At 29.9% G+C, this 18,013-nt stretch overlaps 1 protein-coding gene across 3 annotated transcripts in view; it reads right to left on the reverse strand.

Moving 5' to 3' along the window:
* The window catches only part of LOC139524376 (retroviral integration site protein Fli-1 homolog), a 29,131-nt gene extending 13,257 nt beyond the window's left edge, over window positions 1–15,874 (reverse strand). Inside the window, exons 1-2 of one of the 3 annotated variants that reach the window (XM_071319143.1) lie at window positions 15,010–15,874; window positions 12,607–12,718 (exon numbers count right to left, since the gene is read on the reverse strand). The gene's annotated coding sequence lies outside the window, so the exon portion shown is untranslated. Of the gene's footprint in view, window positions 1–3,564; window positions 3,698–12,606; window positions 12,805–15,009 lie in introns of those variants that run through there. The other 2 variants (XM_071319142.1, XM_071319144.1) reach the window with 2 other exon arrangements.
* Between the last annotated feature and the right edge of the window lie 2,139 nt (window positions 15,875–18,013).

Raw genomic sequence — 18,013 nt, forward strand, 5'->3', positions numbered from 1 at the left:
AAAGCAGATGACAAACAAAAATATTTTGAATCCTAGATTCCCTAATTTAGGTGCAGTCTGCGGTTACATTTTTCAGACATGAATAACTTTATCAAACCTTTGTGGAATTTTATGAAATTTAGAAAGAAGCTTTCTTATAACTAAAAGACAGTATCCAGATCAAAATATTGAAAAAAGTTATATTAATGTTTCCTTATTTTACTGCTTTTAATAATGCCAAAATTTAGATTCAGTCTAGGTGAATAATTTTGTCAAACCTTCATTGGAATTTTGCTTAAGATGGACAGAAGCTTTTATGTTAAAAAAAAAAACCACAGTATCCAGAGCAAACCAAACCCAAAACATTTATATTTATTTGTCCATATTTATCTGGGAAAAAAACTCGATTTTTACAGGCAAAATTGCACTTTTACTCTAAAAGTATCAATCACTGGTGAGACACACACAGGCAATTGTCTCTTAAAATTAAGGTAAATGGTATTTGGATTTTTTTTTTCAGAGACAAGTGCCTGTGGGGACGCAAGATTCCGCGGAAGCCTTCATAATTTTTTAATCTTCATTCATATCAACTGAATTTCAGGAAGAGGAGTTTGAGATTTATTTTTGTAAGGTCCTATTTTAAGGAAATAAACAATTTAGAATGGGTTTTTGAGTGATTTTTTTTTGTTGTTGAAAATTACAGGAAATTATTTCTAAGCTTGTTTCGGACTAATACTGTTTCGAAATTTGATATGACTGTGTACTATTTTGGATAGTTTTTTTTCTTGAGTTTTTAAACAAATAAAAAGTTTTTAATTTCATCTTTAAATAGTTGAAAAGTACTTTTTAACTGCTCTGCTGGTGATATTTATACTCACAGTTGGTCTGATTATGACTACTGTAAGCATTACAAGGGGTCAATAAATTTACCACCGCAACAGTCCAATGTTTCAAATTGGCAATGATTTATTGAAATTTTATTTTCATTGACATTGCTTATTTAAAGTTCATTTTGTTTACTCTGAGTGTTCCTGACGAGAGTAAATTTAACATCTGTGCAGAACCAAATATGACATTAAACAACAGCCAAAGTTGTGTAAAACACGTGGTTAATTGCATCCCTAATTTTCCCTATGTGTATTAATATTATAGTCCTCCCGTAGTGAAATAGGAAAATAAAAACACACCTTTCGTTGTTCCATATTTTGTTCTTTTCTTTTATAAGGAACGTTCAAAGACAAAGTTGAAGCATACACAATGCTTGGGTAAATGCAGATACGTGCCGTGCTACTAAATGGTACCTAAACATGGTTAAAATTATGTTTAAAATTGGTCAATTCTACTTGCAATTAAACAAGCGATTTATTCGTTTGTATTGGTTTATATTTGGTACACTTGTGGAACCGTTTTTGTTTGCTATGCTTTGCCTACATGTATTTGTGAAGGCCGTTCGGTGAGCGATAGTATCTTATTTGACGCTATTTGGTATCTTGAAAAAACGTGCGTCTTTGTCAATCATACCACACATTCTTATATTTATAGTGAGATCTATTATTTTTTTTAATATCTAAGGATACATAAAATATTGTGTTTATTAAATTATTGGTGCTTTTATAAATTTTTTTAAGATTTATCGTTTCACAGATTGTTTTTTCTTTATCGGATACTGTACCATAGTATGATAGAACTGCACATGGAATCAAATATTTTAGTATAATTTCTTCAAAAGAAGGAGAGAAAAAAATATATAAATGTATACCTACTTTGGGCCTCTTGTGTTTGCTATGCTTTTATGCTTGTATGATTTTTTATATTAATTTCTTTTATATGTTTCGGAGTTAAGTATACCACCCGTTTATCACTGAACTAGTACATATTTTTGTTTAGGGGCAAGCTGAAACTTTATGCCTCCGGGTGCGTGATTTTCTCTCTGTATTGAAGGTGACCGTATTGAAGACCCATTGGTGACCTTAGGTTGTTTCCCGCTCTCTTTTTTTAGTTTGGCAGTCAGTTAATATTTTAGTCAACAGTATGTATACACTTTTTTATATGCATCTTTCCATTCTTGGATACATAGAGAATAAAACATACTAAGTATAATTTCATACTTTAAATATATCGCATGGACTTTGCAAATACATTAAAAGTCAATCTCTGATTATCACCAAAATTGCATGACTATAAAAACTATGGCTAAAAAAGCATATTAGCAACTACAAAATAATAATGGAAGTGTCTTTTTGATAATTTATCCATGTTTAGTTTTTATGTTTGCTTAATTATTATTTCAAAATCTAAAATAATATTTTTGTCTTATTGTTAAAGCCTGTTCGGCGATCCGTTGTTATTTACGTCTTTGGTGGATAGTTTTCTCATCGGCAACAATACCTTCATTTTCATATTAATAGATTAAGGAAGAATAAGTTATCATCACTTAGGCAGTGTAATTAAAAAACTAGATAAAGGACAATTTCAATGATAAAAACTGATCATTGAAATCCATAATACTGCTGATTATTACCCATTTCAGCTTTTCACTTCAAAAGCAACTTGAATAAATAAATGTTTGATATTTTTGTTCCTACATATTTTTGATCAAATATATTTTTCTATTTTAATTCCCCCTTAAACAAAATATAACCTTTAAAAAAGGCAATTATCACGCAAAATACATGTATAAAAAAGAGATGCTTTTTTGTGAGTAATTTGACGGAAGCAATAATTTAACATCTTAAATTTGTGGTTGGACGCAACACTTATATTATAGTTTCAAGAGGGTGCTTATAGTTCAAATTAAAAAAAAAAAACATTTTATATGCTTAAAATCAACATAGCATGTGAAATAGAATTAATTATATGCACACGAAGAGAGAATAAAAACAATGACCGCCTTCATAAAAATACATTTTTTTTTATTTAGACTATTATCGCAGATAGAAATATTTGAGAAAAAAAGTAAGTAGATAAGAAAAATATCAAAACTGAAAATCGAAAAGAAGAAAACATCTAACAATATTTTTTTTTTTTGATAATAAATAAAGAAAAAATTGCAATGAAATAAAAAGGGTGAGTATACGAAATATGACAAATCACTTTGAATTGCACCAAGATTACCGAGAATTGAATGTGAACACATCTATTTATTATAAAATAAATCAAATTTCTTAAAAAATTGCATTATTCTATTTAAATTTTAACAGTTACTTAATTTGTATGTCAAAAGTCCACTTTTAGCAAGAACGATGGACATCAATTATAATTCAATTGATAAAGATTTATTAAATTATTTTTTTTTAATCTTATATATATGTCAGCTTCTTTTCGATTATTTTACTATTTCAAATGCCAATGTTGTAAGAAATCTAATAATAACGTGTTTGAAATAGCAAAAAAAATAATAATAATAGCACTAAAATCAATCTTGCTAAAATTTTGCAGTGCGCATATGCACTGCATATATACACATATATACCAACATCCAATATTTATTTTCTTCGACAGTAAAACCAAATTTGTAAATTTTTAATTGCTTTTGATATATTTTGCTAAATTAAATTTAAAAAGTTTTAAGTACACACTACTTACCTTGGTTAGCCAGTAGCAATGGATTATCATACAGTATAGTATAGTATAAAGATACATTAGTATTTAAATAGTGAGGTCACTACATTTGAATCTTTTTGTATCTGTTTAAACGTTGACTCACACTTTTTACGGTATATCCCCAAATGATATCATATTTGGGGCTCTTTTCGGGTGAATAGGCTTTCATTTTTCATTTTAATCATAAAAGTATATCTGCCTTTGCGGATTGCAAAAAAAGATATGCAGTCAGGGTAACAGTTCTAATGTTATTCGGTGTTTTATTACTTTCTGGTGTAGATAAATGTAACTAAAGGTTAAAAGATGATTTCCTGCTTAAAGGATATTTCCTTTTCAAACTTTGTGGTCATCTCTTTTTATTTTACATTTGCAAGTACCGTTTATAATTGTTTTAACGATTAAAATCTTATTTAATATTTTCCCCAACCTTAAGAGCCATTTTAGTACCTTTCCACTGGTAGTGCAATATTGAAAATAGATCTAATTATACATGTGGGTATTCATACATTGCTGCCCCATTTAACCTTTTAAACTAGACACTAGTTAAGTGATCTTAAATGGTATCTATTGGTTTTGGGAGGTCTGAGACCAAGTATTAAATGCTATGGTTAAACTTATATAAATTGATAATGAATCACATAGTATAGTAATTTAAACCTAATATATATCACACCTATACCTTAGATGCACACTAATACAAAACCGCAACATGCACGTGTCCACATTTAGAACCGACTCAATTCAGATTAAAATACATTATCACCTGACTAACAGATAATGCAGATTTGTCATATGATGTTTTACTTTATATGGTATTGTGTTGGAAAATTAATAACTTGTATACCTTGCATTTTCAAAATAAACGATGATTACCATATCTTACTTTTTCGTTTCCGGTGTCATAGATTTAACGCAGTTGCACATTTTAATATGTTCGAACATATATTGATGTAAAGTGTATACGTATTATTATGTGCAAAATTACCTTTTGTATTTTAGTGGCTTTCTCAATCCTTGTATATCTAATTTTTCTATAAGGAGGATGTAAAGCATAAACTAAATCTCTGTTCTCCATTAATGGTGCAAACAACTGATGTTTTACAAATCAATATAACCACGCTGTTGCATTTACTTTCTTGAATTAAAATTGAAATAAACTGTTAAATTAGATAAGCATAGTCGTGCCAGTGCCAGTTTACAATGTAACAGTCCGCAGAAAAACATGTCACACTACACGGACACACTTTTCGGACTCTCGAGCTGACCAGTCTTTTTTTCTAACTTTTATCTATTTTAGCTGAGAAGCTGACCAGTCTCTTTTTCTAACTTCTATCTATTTTAGCTGAGAAGCACTAAATATGTCGATCTCAGTTTAATTAAGTATCTCATTGGATCCGTTGGAGTATCGAAGGCCGTATCTACGTATGCGCTCTGATCTCGCTATCACGAGATTACAGATGATGTTAAAATTGATTTAGAAATGTTTAATTAAACAAGGATGAATACGTGAATAGTCAAGTTACACTACACTTCACTTGTGTAAAAATATAGAATACAAAGATGCATAGAGAGCAATAAAAAATATAAGTTGAAGAAAAACAGGCAAAACTAGGACCAAAAGAAAAAAAACAACAAACAGACAAAATATCCACAAAAAACACTTCGCCATCAACTTCAGAATGACTAACACAACCCCATTGAATACTTGGGTGAACCCCATGTCGCCAAATGTTTTATTTACACGAGAAAGTGAACAAATGACGAGCAATAAAACATTGCGCATGCATTTTACTTCTTTCTATTCCAAATTCATATCGTCTTAAACTTGTAATCATCTTCGATATACTCTTTTATAGTTGCTAAACTGTGAAATCACAAAATTAATGCAGATTAAAAAATATTTCTTTGTTTTGATATAGTAATTTTTGCATACCTTTTATGTTAGCTGAACTATATATATAAGCATTAGCATAGAAAACTAAATCGCAAAAACACATTTTTTTATTTTGGTAGCAACTTTTGAAAACCGCCTTGATATTTGCGTAGCTCTGTATATCAGCATTTGTAAGCTTTTAAAAAAAATTCATCAGCATAAACGCTTTTTGTTATTTTGATATTGAAAACACATAAAAGATTAAATCGAAACAAAGGTTGATTTTCCCAACAAACGTATGCATGTAACAATTAAAAGAACTTTTGCTACATATTTCATAAAGTCTGACTATTAGCAATGTTTGAAAAAAAATATTTGTGGATATTTTATTGTACTGAATAAATGATAGACTCAAAATGGAGGATACTTTGGTTTACAACAAGGTGTGTTTAATGTCACAAATAATAAAGACGACAAAAGACCCTGTCTGACCACTTCATGTCTGCTTCTTAACTCGTTTTTATCAGTTTATATGTCACCGTCTGCGAAACACTCCTCGGTGGTTTTGTTTTGACGGCAAAACTTTTATTTGGTTTCTTGTACTATTAGTATGACATTGGAATCGTTAATGGCCGTAAAAGTAGAGAAGTTATTATAATTCTGAAACTCAAAACGTGCCATGTGAAATCACTTAACTTAATACATGTATATTGAAAATATGCACTTTTCAATACAATCTTTGAAAGGTCAATTAGATTTGAAAAAAACTATTTACAAAAATGTCAGAAATCGGATATGTCGTTTTATTAGTTTTTGATTATCTCATAAGACACGATTTAGTCCTAAAATAAAACTAAATAAGAGGGAATCGGGTTGAAATCAACCGCACAGGAACACGATTTAACTACACAAGTTTCCAAATATAGCAACAAAAAAAAAGGACATTCACTTCGAATATTTGGCAAATACTTTTTATACATGAGAAAACAATTGCAAATAGTCAATCTTGAAATAATAGAAAAATTTAAGGAGCATAAGTCATTAATTTTCTGTGAAAAAAACCCAAAATAAATGAGACTCAATATCATCACCGATATGTGTCACTAGCGGAACAGGATCGCTTACTCTTCCAGAGCACATGAGTTAAACCCTGTTTCTAGTGACGTTCTATTTGCGGAGACTGTTTTTCGCTGTGTTATTGCTTTATAAAATTGTTTGTCTTTTTTCCATGGCTTTGCCAGTTCCGCTCGACTTAGGGTTTTTAAAAGTCCCCATAGTATCGTCTTTTTTATTTAGTTTACAAAGTGTGACGAATTCTATCAATTATGCTTATTTTATACTGTTGTTCAAATATTGATAAATCAAAAACTTGTTTGTGCTCAAACTAAAAAGCATAATATTATAAAGAAAAGTTTGACTTATTTTTTGTTCATCTCCTTTTGCGTTTGGATGCATAAAAAAATCCGGCTAAAGTAGTGTAACTTCTTTTTATTCGTTTTTCGTTTTTCAGTTTTATAGTTCAACGGTAGTTTACTACGTATCTCAAATTACACTGTGTTTGAAGTGCTGTACACATGCTTCACATTTTATATGAACGGTTTGTTCATTCGACTTCAGCCCAGTAACTTACCAATCATGTTATCTTTTATACAGAAACATAAACACAATATTAATTTTGAAAATATATAATATTTCAGAATATAGTTGTGTATTCGTTTATAGATCATACATTTTAAATATATCAAAGTGTTCTGTTTAATTTTATTTTATTTCACCGTATTCTTCATTGTTTTACTCCTCTTTATAAAAATATCATGTAAGGGTTGTTGTTCAATTGTTGTTGGTTGTATTTTTATTTATTTTTTTTTTTGGGGGGGGGGGGGGTCTGAGAAAAGAGGAAGGCTGTATAATATTGGAGAAAATAGCTGTCTTTTCGACCATATTGGCCACAGATTCAAAATAAGTGTGATATCTTTTCACTTCATTATTGCATTTTTAAGTGCGTTGATATGCTGTCTTATTATCGTCTTAATTGTTTTATTTCTAATCACCAAGTAAACAATTAAATATCGTAAAAAAAGATATAAAAAAAAAACAAGCAAAAAGGAATATCTAGATATACCAACTGATAAATTTGACAATAAACTTCAAATTAAAAAACACCGAATCAATGAAAAATAGTGGATTCAGATCTGATGTCAAAATTAATATTGGCAACCTAACCTCATGTCCAATGTATAATTTTTCAAATTTGATGTTGACGCATTTTATAGTAAAACAGGACACACATGATGCAAATATATCTGATTCAGCAATTTCACTAACTTATAGGAAGTCACTGTTCACGTTTATAACATAAGTCATTAATAACCAAGCTTAAGAGAAATTCCATGATCGTATGTGTGGGAAATATATATATACAGTACTCAGAAAAGAGAAAATCACTACTTTAAAAGCGTAAATATATACAACCTTTTCTAAAGAGTTATACCGTGTTAAAAACAAGCCATCCTTTATTTTACATTCAATTGTAAATCCATGCAAAGATGTAAAGGAGATAGCAGAAACGAAGTTAGGAGCAAGGGTCCCGTTATGGACCTACACACACACTTGCATTTTACATGATCTACTCATAACGTTGTCTAGTTTTGGGCCTCTCTTTTCAAAATTTTCGGGTTAATAAATATTTATGTAAGTAACTAAACTGTTCGGAGAACATTCCCTTTTCCTTATACTGGAACTTGCACTTAGACTGTTGCTGAACACAGGCCGCCCGTAGCCGGGAATTTCCAAGGGGGAAAAGGGGGGGGGGGGGGTATTTGGACTTAAAAACACTTGAACTTAACAGTCACAATTCGAACAGAACGTTGACTTTAACTGTGCTTATTTGTTCGGACGAACCCCCTGGGTACAGGTATGAAGCATATCGTTCTAATTTTTATAAATTGTGTCTTGATTCTCATTTGGGAAATTTTGTACACAGATTAGAATAGATTTTGAACTGATTCGGTCATTTTGATATCAAGTTAGCCATTTTAAAAAATCTAAGCAAAATTTCATCAAATCATGCAGGGTCCGGTTTCACGAAGCTATCCTAAGACATGTCTTATGATCCTCTTATGACTATCCTAGGACATATCTCAGACCTCGTCTCGAAGCTGTCTTAGGATCATCTTACTAGCTAAGACATCCTAAACCTGTCGCAAGTTCTTTTTTTCAAATATAAATATGATCTACGGAAAAATATCATGTAAATGTAGTATGTCTTACCATAAATTATTCTAAACGTATTGATTAATATAATGACATAATTTGCAAAATAAATATAAAAAAATAAAAGTAATTTATATATAAATTATCTTTAAACAATACATCAATATAAATATGAAATTTTCAATGCAAAATTAAGAAAAAAGAATATAAAATTATGACATTGTTTTGGTACAAGTGAGTTGAATTCAATTTCGACTTTATTGGTTATAAAAGGTTAAGAGATAAAATCGTGCAATTTTTATATCAATACATCGAATTTTTATTGTTGACAAATCCTAATAATCCGTCAATGTATATATGTTCTAAACAGGAACAGGAGAATAGATAATTAGATAATAATAAGATATTTTTTTCAAAATTAATATAAAAAATGAGTGTAATTTATATAAATAAACGTATAACTATCCTAAGACCATCATAAGACACCTCTCGCGTTGTCCTAACTTTATGACCAACTTTAAGAGATGTCCTAATTTAGGACCGCTTTGTGAAACCCACTTAGGACTAAGATATGCCGTAAGACCATCCTATAAGACATGTCTTAGTCCTAAGACAGCTTCGTGAAACTGGGCCCAGAAGTTTAACATTAAATTTTAATTGTCAAACTTATTGTAAGCGATAAATTCGATACTTGTTCAGCCACATAATATTCTTTTATAATTTTATATATTTATAATAGCTTTTATTGTTCTTGTCTAAACACACTTAGTTACCTAAAAACTTTATGAACAACGCCAAACAAAATATGAGCTAGCCAATGTGTGATCCTACTGAACGGAAATGTAATTGAAAAATAACTTAAACACAACTTAACATTTTGTGGTCATATTATTTTATTTGTTTGAAACAGAACAAAAATGTGTAAAACTTTCACATTTAAAATTAGTAGATTAAATCATTAATAAGCTAAGGATTTAATTGCTTTTCCCTCCAAAACCACACCATATGTGAATGCAACGATTGTGTGTATGCTCCGCCATTACTCATGGTAAAACATAAAAATGGCCACGAACTTTCAAAGATTTCATGGCGCCTGCATTAGGTTTCTTCAGTTGGTGGAAAAATTGTGTCTCATCAGACCGAATATCGGTGCGAAATTTAAAAGAAACAAATTGACCAACAATTATATAAATGTAGCACAGCTAGGACAATTTCATAAAATACATAACCCTTCAGTATGTATATAATATATAGTGTAGTTTCTTTTATATATAACTGTTTTATAATATTAGTTCAAAATTAAATATATACGAGAAACTTTAATTACACACCATGCATATTATCATTAGTAGATATAGTTAATATAATAGTTTCAAAACATGCAAATAATTATACATTAGAATGTAACAATCGGATTCAGAAATAAATAATACTTATGAATTATGAATTAAAATATTTGTGAGACATTTTGCAGTACATATATTTCAACGAGGGTCTGTAATATTATGGTACCTTGTGGCATTGTGTTGTTTGTATGTTTTGATGTGTAGATACATCCCCAATTACGAACGCGTTTGTTTTTGGGAGTGGTTAGGAGGGATTAAAAAAAAAAACACAAAAAAAAACCCTTAAAACTTTTTTTAAAAATGGGAGTGGTGAGGAGGGATTAAAAAAAAAAACACAAAAAAAAAACTTAAAATGTAAAAAAAAATAAAGTTTACTATCTGGCATTCTTTAGAGACTACCTCGTGTCTAACTAAAGGCAACAGTAGTATACCGCTGTTCGAAATTCATAAATCGATTGAGAAAAAAACAAATTCTGGTTACAAACTAAAACTGAGAGAAACACATCAAATATAAGAGGAGAACAACTACACAACAGAAACACAACACTAAAATGTAACACACACCGAAACGAACTATAATATAACAACGGCCGTTTTCCTGACTTGGTTCAGAACATTTAAAAAAAAATTGTGGGTTGAAACTGGTTTTGCGGCAAGCCAAACCTCGCGCTTTAATGGCAAATAAAAAATATTTCTGCATTTCTGTAAAAGTCAATCGAGTTCCCAGAAGTCATGATATATAAAATTGAAACATCAGTGTATAGCAACATTACTGATTATAATATTAACCAAATGTAAATGTTATGAAGCAAAACAGATACAATAAATGCCTTTTTGTTACTAAAAGTTAATTTAGAATAATTCATCAGTGATTCATCTGTCGTTCTAAGTAAACTATTGAATTAATTCTCTTTCATTAGCCGCCATATTTTTGTTTTAAGTGTTCATATTTGTATATAAATTTAAGTCCTTCTAATTTTAATCAAAAGACAAAATTACAACAATCCAAAAAGAGGATTAATTCGATTTGGTAATAAGGATCTCGACAGTGATTCATCGGTCGTTCAAAGGTTTTGTTAGATCTATAGTTCACGCTTAAAGCTAACTTTAAAAGAAATCTGCTTGACCGCATAGGCATTTGAACGAAGAATAGCACATAGTGTAGGCAATTCTAAATTTATAAATGTTAAAAGCTAGAATGACATGTTTTATAAAGTGGACATACCTCGGATAAATTCTCAAACAATATTACTAACTCACAAACCATGGAAGAACATTTTCTGTTCTCTTAATGCCCGTGCCTCTACCGCAAATTTTATTTTTGTTAAAAATTGATCCTATTTTAAATGTAAGTCTGTCTATATATTTTTTTTATTTTTATTAATACAGGCGATAAAAAAAATCGCTAGTTAATAAAAAAAATAACTGGATTAATTTCAAAATATGAAATCAATACAAAATACAAATGTAAAACGACTTTTAGGCGCATAATTTTAAAAGGTTTCATTTTCATTTTTTTAAGCAAAGAACCATTTTAAAAGTTGAAGACTGTAAATAAGAATAACTGCAGAAAAACTGCAGGTTTTATCTTTAAAAATATATAGATTCAACATGTAAAATGAAACGGAATGTTAAATAAATAATATTTGTATTTTTTTTCTATGTGCATATATATTACTAATCCACGGGATAAATGAAAACTTAATTATTCTTTTCATTATTTTCTTGTTGTTTATATATATTATATTCTTTTCTATATTTTCCCTCTAATATTTCGGTTTTTTTTCTCCGGAAAAAAATGTGTAGATACATTATATTTTTCTCTTTTTGCTCCAATTGTTTTATTTTGTAAATGTTGTTAAATAAAATATAGAATCTACATATAAAAAATAGAAGATATTTTTTACCCAATTAATGCAGGTTAACCCGGGTTAAACAATATCAATAAATATAATTCAATTCAATTCATTTTTTCCGGCCCATTAAACTAATTAAAAGTATAGGTTAACATGTAGGTATTTACAGAATGTACACGTGTATGATATAATTATACATTATAAGTATTGCAGGCATTTGTTCTTAAATTTTTACCCTTATAAATGTATAAAATTCCTGTGATTGCGATCTTAGAATTTTACTTAAATTTCAATAGTGATAACACGTGGATTACTTTGCGTTTGACTGGATATTCATCAATAGGTTATACTAACTACATTTGTATATTGTCAAATACCCGCGGATGAATCATATCTTTGGTCCTAATATTTTGTTTTCCACTTGCATAAAACTGTTGATTGTTTCATATAAAAATTTACCAAACACACAAATGGTTTTAAGTTACGAAACTCAGTTGAAAATATTTGTAAAATTAGAAAAAATAATATTTTTTTCAAATTTCTATTTATTATTCTAAACTTTGTTTGCGACATGCCTTATATATTTACGCTACATCTCTAAGTAATTGTTTTATATTGCTATAATATTATATAGCTTTTTTTTCTTCTAAATGATATATATTAGTAATCAAATACATGCAAAAACAATATATTCATAATAAATATATATAAATAATATTTTTTTTAAAGTATTTACCTTCGTAGTAGGTAATTCGCCAGCATTTTCATAGTCTTTTCTCGCAAATTTTTAAAACAGCCAACACTGTTAAATATTTCTTCACCACAGTTATATACAAAGGCTACATTTACTTAGTTGAAATAATAAATGAAATAAATTTTCAAGTGTTTACTAAACAAGTACTGGTTGCACTAAGTGACTTCTCTTTGTCAAAGTGTCCAAAATAAAGGAGTGTGGTTTGCATGTTTACGTGTTTATTTATTAATATGAAAATATTTTGACTTACAATGCATCAAATGCACTTCACAATTTTTTAATATATTTTTTTCCTAATGGAATTTGAAATGTACTTAACAAAGCCGTAAAGACATAAAATAAATATCAAAAAATATTTACTATTAGTGCAATACATTTCTATGTAAATTCAAAGAAGAGTTGTCTATCTTGAATTGAGGTAAGCTAGTACTCCAGTGTACTTTAAAGTTCATTTTGCGGTTTTATAAATGGGTGACTCAATTGAATTTTCTTTATCTATAAAATAAGTACAATCAACAATTCAACGGCGACAATTATGAAAATTATACTTTTAACCTCAAATAGTAAAATGATAGTACTAAAACATTTACGGAAATTTTACTACGAATTGTACACACGAAAAAACATGTTCTAGCTCGTGTAAAAATAATTCTTGTTTTTTTAAGAATCTATCGATCCACTTTTCAAAAAAACAGGAACAAATTGAAAAGTTTCCTTTAGATCTTATCTTTTGAGGTAAAACTGAAGGAGAAAAAAAAACATGTAAAAGTAAGAAGTAGTTGTCAAACGCGGTGACACGTGTCTGCCGACCAACTGTCGCTTTTGGGGGAAACATACTCCATCTGACTCTTGATATTTTAAATTGGCCTCGAAGATTTAGCAAAATAAAAAACATTTTAAACTCAAATTAACGTGAAAAAAATTTGATATCAAGCAGTTGTCGCATGGGCTTTGGCTTCCAAAATAAATGAAAATAATTAAAATTTCACTCGGAAACCATTTACTATAACCAGAGACACCGGACTATAATTTGATATCAAACCAAGATTCGTAGAGAGACAACAAGTAACAGTTGCCCGGTCCCCCCATTTTTGGGAAACATTTGGTTGATTATATAAGAAATCATTGAAGCATGACTGGAGCGGCAAACAGGGCCCCCCATTTCGTGAAAACTTCTGGATCCGCCATCGACAAATTTGAGTAAGGAGCAGATAAAAGCTGGGGAAAATTTATTTGCAGTCCTTAAAACATCGAACCATAAAGGTAGTCAACAGTTTGTTTGAATTAATGATTCATCTTTCAGAGACAGATTTAGGGGGAGGGGAACGGCCTTGATAAAGCTATGTACATGTACATATATACTGTTTACAGGTCTCGCTCCTAACGTTACCTAAAACAGAGACATTATATACACATGTGTATATATGTCTCTGCCTAAAAGGTGTACTCCCATTGTATTTTCAGATACCTTGATCTGTATCATTTTTTTAAATGACACATTTCGACATTGAAATTTGGAAGCTTTTAATAAAAGTCAACGAGAATTATCAAATTACTATGATCCGGGGAATACATAAAAGTCTACAGTCTTGACACTTTATTTTTGAAGGTTCGTGTTATCATAAGGAGTTGTTATATAATCTAAAGTTGTACGTCATGACATAAAAGAACAAGATTAAAAGTTTTTATTTTGATGTTACAATAAAATTATTCTTTCCTATACTTGTCTCAAGAGTGTGCTTATACTTGAGATGAAGTATTTCATCCCATTCATAAATAGTATTTATTGGCGTGAGAAATCATGTATTGCCACGTCAAGTAATTCAAGATCACATACATGTCATATTAGTTAATGACAAAACAATTCAAACCATTAAAAGAATGTATATTATTACAGATCTGTATTTATAATAGACATGTATCTATACACAGTTATGACGTATGACGGATAATTTATAGATCAAAGGAATTCCAAGGTCACAGTACATGTAGTTAACAAGAATAATTCAAATAGTTAGAATATTGTAAAATGAAATGAACAAGGATATCAGGATTTGAATAAAAAATTAAAATTCTGACATGACAAAACCATCCTATCTGTCGGCATTTTAAAAAAAGAAACATTTCTATTTTTATTTTTTCATCTTTGATTTAAAAAAAAATGAAGAAAAAGTTAGACATAATACTACGGAAGCCGATAAGGGCCATTCAAAAAAAATTAATTATGTCGTAATTACGACATAGCATGTCGTAATACTATTCTATTGTAATTGAAATAAAGAGATATCAAACTACTATAAAGAACTCCAACGATTTAATCAGATATAAACATCGGTCCATATGTATATATCTGACTTAAGCAAATATGTGATATGTATTACTTACATGTGTCTAAACAAGATCTAACTATTCTAATCTAATATGTTTAAAGAAAAACTAGAAATATTTACAGTGTATAATGTCTTATTTCTTATGTATCCGTCCCGCCTCTTTCGTTGCTTTAATATTCGCAGCCGAAAACATTTACGACACCGGTACTGTAATGAAATAAAAAGATATACGAATATTCAAGTTTGAGGCATACGATTTTGCTCCGTTTGAAAGAAGCTTTTTATTTTTATCTGCTACCAAGACCTAATATACCGCACGTTCGAGGGAAATATATATATAAAAAGTGTTTAATCTATAACATTTAAGAGTTACTTTTCTTCTTCCTTTTTCATTGACCAGTCTAACAATCAACCATACCATAAAACGTAAGATAAAATAAGAAAACAAGATACATTTTAATTGCATATAACTATTTGTAGAAGGCAAGTATATTTTGATCATTCATATTCACAATCTAAAGTATACGTACAGTTGGTAGATATCAGAAGATGTGGTATGAGTGCCAATGAGACAACTCTCCATCCAAGTCACAATTTATAAAAGTAAACCATTATATATGAAGGTCAAAGTACGGTCTTCAACACATAGCTTTGGCTCACACCGAACATTAAGCTATAAATGACCCCCAAAATTACTATTGTAAAACCATTCAAACAAGAAAACCAACTGTCTAATCTATATAAACATATTTATAAGACAATTTTAAATTTCATTAGCAATATTTACGTGTTATTCCAAATATCAAACTTTAATTTTCCATTACTTTTGCGTTATGAATTTTGTTTTTGATATGTTATCAATATTCAATAGGATAAAAACCAATGTCTCACACTTGTACTAGATCTAGGACTCGTATATTACAGACGTGCGGAAAAGCAACAATAACTTATACTTAATTTATTCTAAACGTAAGTAAAAGTTGCATCATGCATTTGTTATGGACGATGTATCATGGACAATGAAGGGTTTGGCACCTGCAAACATGTTTATAACATTTTCACATTCTTTTTGTGCCTGTCCCTTGTCACGAGCCTGTAATTCAGTGACTGTTGTTTGTTGCTGTATATCATTTTTGTTTTTCGTTTATTGATATATGTACATAAATCAGGACTGTTTTGTACATAAATCATATCATACTATTCTCGTTTGAATTGTTTAACATTTATCACACTAGGTCGTGTTATAGCGGACTTTTCAGTTTAGATTTTGCTCATTGTTGAAATCCGCACAGTGACCTATAGTTGTTAATTTTTATGACATTTGGTCTCTGCTGGAGAATTGTATCTTTGCAATCATACATTTTTTTTTCTCGATTTTTCAATTTTTCAAATGGGGTTATCTCCCGTTGCACACGTGAAAACAAGCGTGATAAGCTTAAGCATAACTTCATTAATTCAAAATTTCAGAAAACAGGGTATCTACTATATCATCAGACCTTTCAACTCATTACCGTTAAAGCTGTATACTAAACATGTCGTCATTTCGTTTAAAAGTAAATAAGTATGTAGTATTTTTATTTTAAATTCAATCAAAATTTTGTAAAATTCAAAATATCGACATACAGGAATAGGATATTCAACAGATACAAAAAGTCGTCATACATAACAATTCATCACTATCAAGCTGGTGATTAAATATAAAGTAATTGTATTCAGTTGTACACGAGAAAAAGGCGTCAGAAATAATATGTAACAGTAAGACAAAAAGACAAAAAGAAGGGCGAATAAGGTGTATATGTAATATAGCCATAGCACTAAGTGGGGTAAAGATCCTCGACAAAAATATCAATCATTTCAAAGATATTGCATATAGAAATAAGTTCGATCGTTCATTTCAATATGTATGAAATATATCATAGTTACAAAACTTAAGTAAACCATAATGTATGTCGGTTGTCTTGATTGATGGTAAATTAGTGTCCAGCGGCAAATAGTTGATGCATTTTAAGGCCAAGGTTGACACATACCACTACGAAGCAGCAGATATACCATTATTAGGCTAGGCATGTGATTAAAAGCACAAACATCTCATTCTGCACTTGATGCCAGCATGATACTCTGTGACGGTGAAGGGATCTAGTAGAGGAATGACACTGTCAGTTCACTTGGTGCATAACATATTGAATATGTATATAGTACTAGTATTCAATTGATGTTGTGGCATACATGTGTCTCAGACATGCGTCGTACATGTTATGGCATGAATGATATATGACACTTTTTTTTCTATCAAGAGTTGGAATCAGACGTATTCTAAATATGTTGTAAATCACGTACGTAAATGAGGTGAGAATAAAGTCGAGGGGTACAAGTTCTGTGTATTCTATGGACGGTATAAATCATCACTCGAATTACAGTAATATACTGTAAACAGGCAATTTTTCGCGGCAATTTGATCTTTTAGCTATTTTCTTCCGTATCATGCATGTAATTTAAGACGCTGAACATTCAACTCAGCAGGTTTTTCAAGACGGTGTCTTCAAAAAAAGTGTTTTTTCAGTAGAACCATAGGGAACAATTTAGTCTTAAAAAAATACATATACATAAATTAACACCAGAGTTTTCGCTGACAACTTTCTTGCTGTACCAAAATAATATGAGACAACTCAAAGCCTTGCTGACTACTGATACACAAATTGAGCATTAGAAACACGAGGAAAAACTTAGTGTTGACTTATGTAATCTGGAATGGCTTATAGGTTCCTGCCTCCATTATCGCACCCGTCTAGTTGACCATCGTAAGAACAGGTTTGGTAATTACTACTAGTACATTGTAGTAGTGATATGATAAAGTAAGTAGGATTGCGGCTTCGGCGTAAGGTACATTTTTTATTATCATCTCTTGTGCATGTATTTAGTAACTATAACCAGATCAAGATTAAATGTCTGTCGAAGAACGAATCTACGAAAAAAGAACCAGATAGAAACCATACATGTAATGCTAACAATCTTGACAATATACGCCATCTTCTAATCGAACACAAGCAAGAAAATATCTA

This window comes from Mytilus edulis, chromosome 5 (assembly GCF_963676685.1).
Source record: "Mytilus edulis chromosome 5, xbMytEdul2.2, whole genome shotgun sequence".
NCBI lineage: Eukaryota > Metazoa > Mollusca > Bivalvia > Mytilida > Mytilidae > Mytilus > Mytilus edulis.